This window comes from Pteropus alecto, unplaced genomic scaffold, assembly GCF_000325575.1.
Source record: "Pteropus alecto unplaced genomic scaffold, ASM32557v1 scaffold75, whole genome shotgun sequence".
Taxonomy (NCBI): domain Eukaryota; kingdom Metazoa; phylum Chordata; class Mammalia; order Chiroptera; family Pteropodidae; genus Pteropus; species Pteropus alecto.
The window spans coordinates 6,011,117-6,025,472 of record NW_006440638.1 but is presented as its reverse complement, the minus strand read 5'-3'; positions in this window follow the sequence as shown (position 1 = coordinate 6,025,472).

Sequence of the window (14,356 nt, the reverse complement as noted above, 5' to 3'; positions counted from 1 at the left end):
ATTAGATTTGTAAATTTACTGGAATAAAGCCTTTTACTAAATTCTCTTGTAAATTTTAAACTGAGCTTTGTTGTTCTCATTTTCCTTGTACTGATCGATTTGTCTTCTACTTTCTTGTTCATATTGACTCATTTTTTTTTTTTGTAGGTCTTAAATACTCAGCTCTTGGCTTTAAAAATCAATTCTATTTTTGTTTGTTTTTTATTTTTATCTTCATTGATTTTATCCTTTACTGTGATCAATATTTTATTCTATATTTTTTCACCCTAGTTTATTTATTTTCTCCTTTCCAGGGTAAGTATTTTGGTCATAAAAATCACTTTGAATACTTTTTATGTCTTCTCAGATTCAATGCATTTGAAAGACATTACTGTTATTGCCATTTATTCATATTTTATATCTAACTTTAGTTTTTATTTCCTTTTCAATGAAAGAAAGGGTATTATATAGTTTGTATGATTTTTTATTTTTTGAAATTTGTCCAGTCTTTGCAAAAATAATACACTATTTGTTTAAAGCATTCAATTGATAATTATAACATTTTATTATCAAAAGAAATATTTAACTTATATAATAAAAAAGCATTGAGAATTATATTAATTATGTTAATTTTTTATAAATACACTTTTTCTGGAATAACATATTTGCCCTGTAGCTAAATATATTTAACAAAGATGTATTTTGGGTGTAAATAATTATGGAACTCCAATTATTTAACTAAAATAAAAATTTTAAAAATTAAGAAAAAATCAACCTAAGTGGCAATGATCAAGCAAATCAGGAATTTTTAGTACATGGCCTATGAATTCTAGTGGTTCCATAAATTTAAAAATGTTTTGTATATTATGCGAAATTATTGTTTTATTTACTATATTCTTTATAATAGACTTGTTTCTTTATTCTGCAAAAGAATACATGATTTTTATAAACTTCTCAAATGTCTCTGGAAACTCCAAAATGTAAAATTTCAAAGGGGTCTAGAAAAATGTTATTTTATTGTGGTATTTATTTTATAAATCTCTATTCTAACATACACAAAAAATATTACACTATCTTGAACAGTAATACAATTTTGTCTTATTGTTATTCATCATATAATTCTAGAACTAAAGAGAGAAAATTCATTTAGTATATTCTTTTCCTCCAAACCAGATTATTCATAAACTTAGCTTAAAGGTGCTACGCTCATTAAATGTTCTAAAACTCTACTAGGAATTCATTTAGTATATTCTTTTCCTCTAAACCAGATTATTCATAAACTTAGCTTAAAGGTGCTACGCTCATTAAATGTTCTAAAACTTTAAAGTCTCATTGTTAATCACCTTTTCATATTTTACCCAATCCAGTCATAATGCGTTTAAAATTCCCATTTTAAAACTCTGTTATTGCCATTGAATTGAATTGAATTTGTTTTGTGTTGGTGGCAGCTCAAGTTCAATGAAAACATCTGAGTAGGCATATGTTCACTATCTTTTCTCTTTTGAGTGGAGATGTTCCTTGTTCTTTATATTCTGAGTAATTATGGATTGTATACAAGATATTTTGAATATCATTATGAGACAAAGTGTCTGTACTCAAAAGTAATGATTTAGATAGCAAATACTCATTAAAAAAATCTGGGGTAGATTATTAATATCAGGGAAAGTAGTCTTCATAGCAAAGAAAATTAGCAATAATAAATATATTTCAAAATTACAAAAATGTTATATCTTCTTGTTGAATTGACAATATTAGATGTGAATTCATCTAACAATAGTACTTTTAAATACATGAAGCAAAAATTCACAGAGTTGGAAGAAGAAATAGACAAATCTACAAACATAGTCTGAGATTTAAACATTCTTCTCTCAGAAAGAAAATTGGCAATTATAAAAAAATGAACAAGACTACATTATGCATTTTTTGACAGAATGCATAACATGTTTTCCTTGCAGATTTAGAATTATAATTGACAAATAAAAATAGTATATATTTAAAGTATACAACTTGACATTTTGATATACTGAAATCATCACCACAACCAAGCTAACATATTTATCACTTCACAGAATTAGTTGTGTTTGTGTCTGTGTGTGTGTGCATGTGTGTAGTAAGAGCACTTAAGGTTGACCCTCTTAACAAATTTTGAATATACAAGACAGTACTGTTAAATATAGTCACCATGCTGTACATTAGATCACTAGAACTTATTTATCTTGCATAAATGAAATTTCGTACACTTTGATAAACATCTCCCTATTTTCCCTCTCCTCAGCCACTGGCAACCACTATTCTGCCCTCTGCTTCAATGAGTTTGACTATTTTAGAGAAAATGCATTCTTTTTAAGTGCTCATGGACACTCACTAATATAGACTATACCAAAGCTGTAAAATAAACCTTAACAAAATTTAAAAAGTTGAATCCAAGTATGTTGTCTGACCACATGAAATTTGACTAGAAACCAATAACAGAAAGATAAGAGTTATCTTATCAAAGACACAAGTTATCAATGTCAAGAATAAAAAGAGATAATTCTACAGAATCAGTAGATTTAAAAAAATAATAAATATTAGAGAAAACTCTACAGATAATAATTTGACAGTGTATATGAAATGGGCTAATTCCTTGAAAATTGAGTATTTTTAGCAAATGGTGTTGAAACAACTTGACCTCCATATGCAGTAAAATGAACTTTGATCTAAACCTCACATCTTATGCAAAACTTAACTCAAAGACTCACATAGATATAAATGTAAAATGTAAAATGTAAAATTATAGAACTTTTTGAAGAAACCATAGGAGAAAATATTCATAAAATGGAGCTAGGTAAAGAATGCTTGACATGACATCTAAAGCATGATCTATAAAAGCAAAAAATTGACAACTTGAACTTCATCAAATGTTTTGTTCTTCAAAAGACACTTAAGAGAATGTAAAGACAAGCTACAGAGTGGGAGAAAATATTTTCCAGTCACATATCTGACAGAGGACACCCAGTATACGTATGTGTGTGTGTGTGTGTGTGTGTGTGTATATATATATATATATAAATAGGTGATTGCCAGGGGTTAAAGGTGAGGGGAAATTGGGACTGCAAAGTGATAGCACAGGGAGTTTTGAGAGGCGATGTGATATTTTGTATCCTGATGGAGGTAGTGGCTATATAAATATAAATATGTGGTAAATTTCATATAACTATATAAAAATATCATTTTTATTGTATGTTAATTTTAAAAATAAAAAACCCCACATAACAGGAGAGATTTTGGGTATAATTTCTGCTGTTTCAGATAGTGTATCTTTATTTTAAATCATATAACAGATGACACATATTTTAAGAAAAAACAATATAGTACCACTCTTAATTTTGGAAAACTTGGAGATTGACTTTTATTTAGTACAGTGCTTATTTTTAATTCACCATAAATAAACGTTGTACATGCTTTAGAAATAAGTTAAGAACATCATATTGACAACAGTACAATTCAGAGATCCTATGTTACAGCTGATATTTCCACTAATAGGTATGCATCCGAGAACTTATTTTACCTCTTTCCATATCAATTTTGCCACTTTTGAATGAGGACAGTTGAAGTATATGATCTCTGTTGTTCTTCCATTTAAAAACAAACATCCGAATTCATCTTAACAACTAAAATCTCATTTCAAAATGAAAATAATACTTGTTACTTCTTTTTCATCATGAAATCCATGAAGGTTTTTCACATTTAAAAACTTGTAAAGTCTCTGAAGTCTCTTGATACTTGCAGTTTTTAAAAAAATGAAATGATAATGTTGCTAGAAAACACATGACATCTTTTTTTTTTAAGTTCCATTGTTTGGTAACCAGCATGGTGCTCCATATGCAACAACATTAATAAATGATGTATGTTGGGGTGAGGATTTTAGGCAAAGACCCTGGGGAAACATCAACAACCAAGTAATAAGGATTATATTTTGGGGGCTCTCCAGCAAGAAATGTGGTTTGTATGACCAGAAAATTGTTCATACATTAAAGAGGTATCTATAAGTACGTACATATATACTCGAATGTACACAGAGCTTGTACGCTCAAGTTTACCACAATTCCTTCCCTGTTGTTTTAAGTCAGGTGCAGAGTCAACCAATTATGATTCCTGCCTGGCCTCTGTATGGACATTTTAGTTTGCAAATACTAAAAAGTTTCACCACCTTGTGCATATATTCTGTGGGTTCTTAGGAAAAAGAGAAAATTGTTTCTTATAAAACAATTTATTCTCTAAGAACACTGGGAATCATGTCATTCTTTTTTTTCCTGAAAGTGGTTTATTATATTTTCAATCTAATGGAGTTTTGAACCATATAAAAGGTTATATTTCCGTTTTCAGTTTGATTGGCAAGGTTTTGAGTAAAATTTGTGGCCTATCTGTACAGTAAGTGACCTCTATTTTTATTCTTGTTTAGCCACATTCCAAATTCTTGGTCCTGTTCCAGTCTTTTTCTTTCCTTTTTTTTTTTCTGGTTGCTGAATTTATATACCTCTGTATTATTTTCATGAATTTGTGTTATGATACTATATTTGTAAAAAAACATTATGCTTATGAAAAGCTGGAAGATCAGTTGTCAAATGCTAAGAATAACTAACTCCGTGTATTTCAGAAGATGAGATTACAGGTGATTTTATATTCCATCCTTCTGTATTCATTTCATTTTCTTTTTTGACATCTCTTAGGTAGGAAAAGGAGAACAAATACTAAATTATTGGAGTGAGGACAAGTATAGATAAGTAAATAATTACATTTATATTGTCTTAAAAAAAAAATAACTCCTGTGTTTAAATGTGCTTAAATTATGCAGGGTTACTTAACAGATATATGTTCTTTACTTTGTGAATGTGGGCTGAGTACTGTGACTATACTTCTCTTCCCATTTATGATATTCCAGTGGCAAGAGCTTTGCATAGCTGTCATTAATCACTGTGTTATTCAAGTGTTTTTGGAAGTCAGATCACTAACAAGAATCATTCCAGCCCCTACTGGGCTAGCCCAGGTGAAATTTCATAATAGGGAAAGTCTCTATTTCCAAATATAGTTCACTCCAAGCTGCTTGTGAGTGCTGTTCTTCCCTTTTGCTTCTTGATACTCTGCTCAAGTTTATGTTGCTTTCAAATTACCTCTTCCTCTTTCTCCTGACCTCTCTTCAACAATATAGGATTATCTCAATTTTTCTTTCAACTATTTAATTTTATAAAAGTTGTATTTCTTTGTTCATTGATTTAAAAAGACTATTCAATAATATCGTAGGGACAATGGGTTTACTGAGAAAATAAATAAAATGAGATTCTTCCCTATACTATATACCAAAATAAATTCAAAAGATTCTAAGTAAAATGTAAAAGCAAATCATGAGAGGAAGAACATATAGATGAACGATTGACTTCTGGATGAGAATGAAGTTTCTAAGTATAAAATAATAGATGAAAGTATCAAAAAAATAGTTTTGATAATGTGAAAATTGAAGCTACCATATATTAAAAAGAAAAAGGCAAATATATAACTGCTACTGTGGATTGAACATTAAAGATAGAGGCCATTAGTGAGGGCTGTGAGAAAATGTTAAAAGATTCAGTTCCTGACTACATATTTTGATAAGAACCCTAATAATTTAAGTCTCTTTAAACAAATTATTGAAGAGCCACTTCAAAGATGAATTGCTTGCATTTTTTGTTCTATAAGCCTTTTTGTAGTCATATATTTTAATTAGAAGTCAGAAATGTCTACATGGTTTCTTTTGATGTTATTTCTCTTCCATTGTCTTCATAATAATACTGGTAATCTATTTTTCACAGGGAAATTAAATTTTATGAAGTTGAGTCATAACATAGGCAAAGGAGAGATTTTTATTATAATAATTGTAGATTACATTTGAGTATGGTAGAGAATCTATTTTTATATTCTCTCAATTATTTTCAGATTTGTCATTGTATTTAAAGTTTGAAGCATATTTTTAAAGGTCATATTATTCTCATTTTACATATGAAAGCTGATGTTTAGAAAACTTTCATGACTTGCCCATTACGATTAAACTTCTGAAAATGGAAATCACACACAGATATTCAGGTTCTAAATAGTGTGCCCACTCCTAGATATTTGATGCCTCTGGGTATTGATTGGCAGGAGGCATTAATAAATAACATTTTATAATATTTGTTTTCATCTTTGGGCCAGGCACCTGACATATATCATTGTCCTATACTATCCCATTTAAGTTTTGTTTTAATGTTAAAATATTAGTATTTATAGAACTACTGGTTTTGAAAGAATATATTTCCTGCAATGGCACTATGAAATGCTGAATAATAATGAATAATAGCCAATGCTTATGTGGCATTTGCCATGGTCTGTTTAATCCTCACAACTGTCTGTGAAAAGATTACTATTATCTTCATTTTATAGATGAGAAAACTGAGGCATGAAGAACTTGCCCTTGGCTATCCAGAAGCTATTATTTCATAATCATACAGATTTTCAGCTCAATTCCCTATATTTGCAAGTGGGGTAAAACATATAAGATTTAAAAAATAAAGTCAAGATTTCCAGAATGTATCATTTACTCAGATGGTGTGCTGAAATGCTGGTTTATACCCAGAAAACTGTAGCTGCCAGTAGTAGATCCAGAACCTTTTATTTTAATCAAGAAAATATTTCTAAAAGTTTTTCCACAGTTTTATATATACAGTGAGAAATACTTTGCACTGTGGAGAATGTGGGATAAAACAAAACTAGGTGCTGCTTCTTTATGTGAGATAAGAAAAATATTGTTGTGAATTCTTAGATTGTTGAGTGAAACATTTTTTCTCCTAAAACCTCCATCCTTTTCTTTATATAAAAGGTATGCATATTAAAATGCCATCTTTAAAATGTATTTCTGCTCACATTTACAATATCATTGAACTTAGATTTTTAGTGACACATTTTTTATATTCATAATGACATGAATGCTTTTTGTTAGCCAGCAATATGAAATAATTAATTGGGCACCATCACCAGAGGAAGATCATGGCATTCTATGTTGGTTTATAAAACAGGCCTGGGTGAGAGACCTCTCAGCAGGCTGAGTCACGTTACCTGTAATTTTTCACATGCGTATACTTCATCACTAGTGACATTCTAGCTTTCAGATCAGTCATCTCTTAGGACTTAAAATTGATATATCAGTCTCAGCATAAAATGCTATCATTCTGTAGACCAACTGTTTACCAGAGTATAACTCCTCCTGTGTCTCATTTCATCATACTGTTCCACATAGAGATGTTTCAATGTGAAATGAAGTTTTTTCATGCTGTGCTTCTGAGTAGAAAAAAGACAGAAGTACATGTATGATAAATGGTGAAGATTCCATGATAACCCTTGCAAAACAATACAATGTGGAAGCATTATACTTGCTTTAATAATTTAATGCATAAATGTGGCTTTTAAACTTTTATAACAAATACTATTTATGTGGCTGTGAGGGGAAGATCAATTATACAGAATCACTTTATCTTCCAATTTATTTAGAAATTAGCAGAATACCACTGCTGTCGAATAGTCATGGTGAAATATTTGTGGAGACCGCACTATCAGTAAAAATAAAATTACCATTATGTTTTTCAATTGTACATATATTTAGTTACAGTTTTGTTAGAGGGGGAATTTATTTAAAATTTTATTAAATCCAATTCTTTTCTATGTGGAGCTCAGACCAAATCCTGGCTTTCAATAACAACAATAGAATTTAGGAAAAACGCCTTATTTAATTCCTTATTGTTGTCTAAAAGACAACTGCAGTGTTTGCATTCTTTCTTTGGCCATAGAATACATTATCTTTGTGGCTCTGAGTGTGGTCTGGCTTTGACATCAGCATCCCACTGTTTACTAGGGTTGATTCAGCTGATTTGGCTGACTGGGCTGGAGTTTATATACTTCATTCACAACCATAGAAGTTGTGAATTGGAGGAAGATGATGATATCCGTAGGGACATTAAAACCACTTAATTTTTGTCAAAATGGAAATGATGTTTTTCTCTTAGCATGTCTTGATTTGACCTGTGACTAAAGGTCTGATAGACTGTTTTAAAATGAAAAGTAAAATTGTTTAGCCAAAAATGGGTTGAAATTATGTTTTTAATTTGATATAGCACTATACATACTCAGTGTTTTCTCTGAGGAAACATTTTAGCTTGAACTTTTAATTCTTGATTTTTTGTTTTAAAAAATCTTTAACATATGCTTTTTTAGATTGTTGTGGTAGAAGCTGAAATTTGCTGTAAGATAGTATCCAAGCATTAAACTATAGCTAATAGATGTGCAATAAACTGTGAATGAACAGTGAATGAATTGAGTAATTCCAAAGAACTGTAGGAAAAAAATTATAAGAAATATTTCTACAGTGAGATATTTTTTGTAAAAATAATTTAACCAATTAAGTAATTATTTCTGTCCTTTGGAAAAGTATAAAAGTTAGCAATAATTAATTGGCTTTATTATGTTTCTTGTGTTGTATATGAACATGCATGCTAGAAAATAAATAGTAGTAAAATTATTTTTATAACTGACCTTCATATCTTGGGGATTAAAACTACATTAAGTCTAGCTCTCTTAGCAGATGTGGTATTCTAATAATATTTATAAATTTGGCATGTTGAAAGGGACCTAGTTACCAGAAAACCAAAGGTAAAGAGGGCTAATATGCTTTGCATTAGTTTGAAAATTCTATAACTCAAATAAATCAAAATTAACATGAAGAGGTTTTTGTTCAAATTTCAAGAGAAACCTATTCAAATCCAAGGTTAGTTTTGAAAATAGAGTACTTTTAATAATGTATATATTGAGAATTTTAGCCATCGCCTAGCTCAAATTCATTAGTTTAGGAAATGTTTAAATGCACTATATTTCTAAAGCTTAATTCAGATTGACTTGTTTCATTACAATTTTTTAAATAGACTTTTTGGAACAGTTTAAATTTTACAGCAAAATTGAGCAGAAAATACAGAATGCTCTCACATACACCCTGCCCCACATGCTCACAGCCTTCCCCACTATCAATATCCCAAACCAGGTGATATATTTGTTGTTACAATCAATGAATCTATTAACTATATTTTAAAATTTGAAATGGATAAATGAATGAAAGGGTTTATTATTTAATCAGCCTCGTGAGAAGCTGTTAAGCCATCAAAGGGGTTTTCGAAATAATCCTGGGGAAATTTCAACAATTTACTAAGTTGTAAATTCTAACTAGAATTACTATAATGCTTATTCCTAGACATTTAAAATATTTATTCATTGCTGGTATAAGTCAATATACGATTAGTAGTATAAGGGGGGAAAATAAAGCTCAGTTCTTATCCTCTAGTCACGTAAAAACAAATGGAGGAGGTATGTACATGAATGATTGTGATGATAGACATGTATCATGAGAGGCACAGTAAAAATGCATGGGGAGACAGCACTGAAAGAAGGTAAAAGCTTTAGTTAAGGTTTCAGAGTAGAAAAAGCATTTGAGTTAGGCTTTGAAAATGTAGATTTGTGTATGATAAGATCACCAAATAAAATACAGGATGCTTAATTAAATTTGTATTTCAAATAAACAATATTTTTTTATTAGTAAATCCTGTGCAATATTTAGGACATAATTATACTAAAAAAAGTATTCATTATTTATCTGAGATAGAATATTCCCAGTTAAATTTGTGTTATTTGCTAAAGATGGCAATTCTAGGCATTGGGTACTTTCTACTCGGGGGAAAAAAGTATTCAAGGTACAAAGAAAAAAAAAATCTCAGGGTACATATGGAAAAGAATGAGTGGTTGGTTAAGTTGAACAAAGGGAATGGCTTAGAATGGGTGACATGAGGTGTGTTAATAATTGTACTGGGACAAGTAGGAATAAACTTCAACTGTTCTGGACAAACAGGAAGTGATAATGCTGAGAACTTGAAGGGTGGTGAGACCATAGCACAGGGGTATCAAAAGAGAAGACATAATTGGATCTAGTTAAGGTAGCTTCTGAGATGCTGTGCAGTAGCTGCTCTTGACAACAAGAGAATATAGTAATTTAAGCATACAAAAAAGGTCTAATCTTTGAGTTTTTTCTTCTGTACAAATAATTTTTCAATGACTGTGCCTTTAGACCATCTTTTGGGAATACGAAAACGAGAGCATATGCCAGGTGAACTTCTTAAATGAATCTCACTGATTAGTGATAAGGGTATTATTACTGAGTTTAAAGACTTCATTCCTGAAACTATGGATGCACAGATCTGGCCCTTTTGGAACAGAATATTGCAGAGTTCACAGGACCATCTCCTCATATACTTGTTTATTAAAATTGAATTGAACATGAATTGATAGTACCCTCCTTTGCATCTAGAAAAACTCTGAGTTAGAGATGGAACATATAGTAAGGCCCTTGGCCAATGTGCAAAAAGTTATTCCCCATGATATAAAATTCTTCCCCATGATATAAAATGATATGTTAATGTACAATGGGTCTATATTAAGATGTTAAAAATATATTATATTCAAACCAGCAGTTAAAACTTTCAATAAACTATTTTTATTATAAAAATCTTTAAACATACACAAAGGCAGAGAGAAGTGCAACGAACTTTCCTATACTTACGATCCAGTTTTATCAATAATTAGGATTTGCCACGTTTGCTTTATCTAGCTTGTTTCTCTTTCATTCATTGGAAAGAAAAACAAACAAACAAAGCATGTGATTGACACATTGAATTTACAACAACAAATTGACAGTGGTTTAGAAATGAAATTGCAAATGTAAGTGATTTACTTAGATTGTGTTTGCATAGATATAGTTCGATACTGAAAAAGTATATTTGAATGTTGAAATAATAATGCATCACCTGAATTAAATCCATGATGTTTATAAAGACTACTGAATTGTTCAACTTTGCATTTGAATGCTATTTAATTGTACCCTTGAAGTCTTACCTTTTATTAGCACTATATGTACAAGAAGCTCTAACAATTTTAAACAGGTCTAACCCTGTTTTAGAGGATAAAAAATTAGTGATTTGCCTATACTTACACAATATCATAGCCTGGAAAAGAAGAATGGGTTAGATTCTATTAATTTACCGCTGATCTCATAAAATGGCCTTAGGTTATAGGAAATATTTTTTCAGATTATTAAATAATAGTTAAATTCTGTATTTCATCCAGAGCAGCAGAGGTAAACTTCGGCAACATATATTTTATGGGTCAGCAAAACAAAGATGAAGGGGCAATAGATATGAATTTATGTATGATTGTTAGAACCATGAAAAATGAATCTACTCATATTTCCTCAGGCCACCAGTCTGATCTACAAATGGGGTCACTTTTACAGAAATCACCTGTAATCCGAGGCTAATGTGTTACCTGTGGATGTAAGATCCCAGCTCTTAAAATCAGCCCCAACCATTTCTAAAAGTGTCCAGGGCATTAATCCAACTCGCTCATGATCAAATCTAATGTGTTACCAAAGAGCATGTACCTGCCGGTCCTCCTCTCTTTCCACTGTTCTAGTCAGCCCACCTGTCTGACTGGGTGATGCTGCCATTTCCGCTGGAAATTTTCATGTTTGCCAGAGACTTGTATTACTTCTGTTGGGTGATTCAAAGCCTGCCACACACACAGTGTACCATGCTGCTGCTGTAGCTTCTTGTCTGGCCCTATTTCCAGTCTTTAACTGACACTTTTGATATCAATTCTAGAACTAGGTTATATACTTCCTCAACCATTCACCTACTTGATCAACATTTAGGGGCGGGGGAGTGAGGTATATAAGGATAAAGGGGGTCAAATATATGGTGATGGAAGAAGATTTGACTTTGGGTGGAGAACACAGAATGCAATATATAGATGATGTATAATTGAATTGTATACTTGAAACCTACATAATTTTATTAACCAATATTATACCAGTAAATTAAAAGAAAGCAAAAACTGCTTTTCACCCTAATTACAAATGTATCTCATACAATTTGGAGCTGACTTAGAAATAACTGAAGACAAAAATTATAAAACATCTTAAATCCACATGACCACTATTAGCATTTTGGTGGATATTCCTCATAAAGATTCTCTCTTTCTTTAAAAAAAAGTTTGACATACAATATATCTTAGTATATATTTTACACTAATTAGTATATTCTGCACTTCTCCCCCCATCCATAAATTTCCTTATACAACAAATTTTCTTTTTTAAAAAAGCTGAGGTAGAATTCTATTATATAAAAATAAAATTACTTCTTTTATTTTTTTATTGCAAGATTCTTTTATTGCAAGAGGTTTCTTTTTATTTTAATTTTCTGCTATTAAAAATAACAACATTCCAATGAACATTTTTATATATATATCTTTGCTCAAATCTCTGCTTTTCCTTTAAGTATAGATTTTTAATTTTATTTCTTGTTTATGTAATTTTTAAACATTTTATTTATTTATTTATCTATCTATCTATTTATTTATTTATTTATTTATTGGTGACATTGGTTAATGAAATCCAATAAGTTTCTGCTGTACACTTTAACAGTAAGGCACACACACACACACACACACACACACACACACATATTTACACTGTGTGTTCATCTCCCATAGTTAGATTTCTTTCTGTCACCATGTATTTGATCCCCTTTACCCCATCTACTTCCCACATCTCTCTCTCCCCGCTACCCTCTGGTAACCACTAGTCTATAGTCCATGTCCATGAGTCTCTGTTTCTTTGTCCTGTTCATTTGTTGCTTTTAGGTTTATATCTCACATATAAGTGGTATCATGTGATTTTCAACTTTTTCTGTCTGGCTTATTTTGTTTAGCATGATTGATTATTTCAAGGTCCATCTATGTTGTTGCAAATGGCAGTATTTATTATCTTATTTTGGCTGAGTAATATTCTATTGTATATATGTACTGTCACAGCTTCTTTATCTGATCATCTATGATAGGACACTTCGGTTGCTTCCATGTCCTGGCCCCTATGAATAATGACGCTATGAACATTGGTGTACAAATATCTTTTCGGATATGGGTTTTCAAGTCTTTGGGGGTAAATTCTCAGTAGAGGAATTGCTGGATCATATGGTAGATCAATTCTTAGCTTTAGAGGAACCTCTATACTGTTTTCCCTAGCAATTGCACCAATTTGCAGTCCCACCAGCAGTGTATGAGGGTTCCTTTTTCTCCGCATCCTCTCCAACATTTGTTATTATTGTCCTGTTGATTATAGCTATTCTAACAGGTGTGAGATGGTATTATATTGTGGTTTTAATTTGCTTTCCCTAATAGTTAGCGATGTTCATCATCTTTTCAAATATTTGTTGGCCATTTTTATGTCCTCTATGGAGAAATGTCTGTTTAGGTCCACTGCCCATTTTTTGATTGGATTATTTGTTTTTTTGCTGTTATTGAGTTGTATGAGTTCTTTGTATGTTTTGGATATTAGGCCCTTATCGGAGGTGTTGCTTGCAAATATACTTTCCCTTTCAGATGGTTCTCTCTTTGCCTTGTTGATGATTTCTTTTGCCAAACAAAAGCTTTTTAGTTTGATGTAATCCCATTCATTTATTTTAGCTTTTATTTCCCTTGCTTTTGAGCTCAAATTCATAAAATCCAAGGTCCGTGAGTTTAGTTCCTGTGCTTTCTTCTATGCATTTTATTGTTTCAGGTTTAATATTCAGGTCCTTAATCCATTTTGAGTTAATGTTGGTGTGTTTGGAGGTAATTTAGGTGTGTGGTGATAGACAACAGTCTACTTTCATTCTTTTGCAGGTGGCTTTCCAGTTTTCCCAATACCATTGATTGAAGAGGCTTTCCTTTCTCCACTGTATGTTTTCATCAAAAATTATTTGCCCATACAAATATGGGCATACTTCTGGACTCTCGATTCTGTTCCACTGGACTGTGTGTCTGTTTTGCTGCCAATAAAATGCCGTTTTGTAATATAACTTGAAATTGAGTAAAGTGATGCCTCCAGCCTCATTCTTTTTTCTCAGGATGGCTTTGACAATTCAGGGTCTTTTGTGCTTCTATACAAATCTGATGATTTTTTTGTTCTATTTCTTTAAAATATGGGGATTTTGATGAGGATTGCATTAAATGTGTATAATGATTTAGGTAATATGGTCATTTTAACTATGTTGATTCTTCCAATCCAAGAACATGAAGTATCTTTCTATTTCTTTGTATCTTCTTCAATCTCATTTAATAGGGTCTTGCAGTTTTCATTATATAGGTCCTTCAACATGTTCCGTTAAATATATTCCTAGGTATTTTATTCTTTTTGTTGTAATTGCAAAATAAATTATTTTTTTCACTTCTTTTTCTGACACTTTATTATTAGAATATC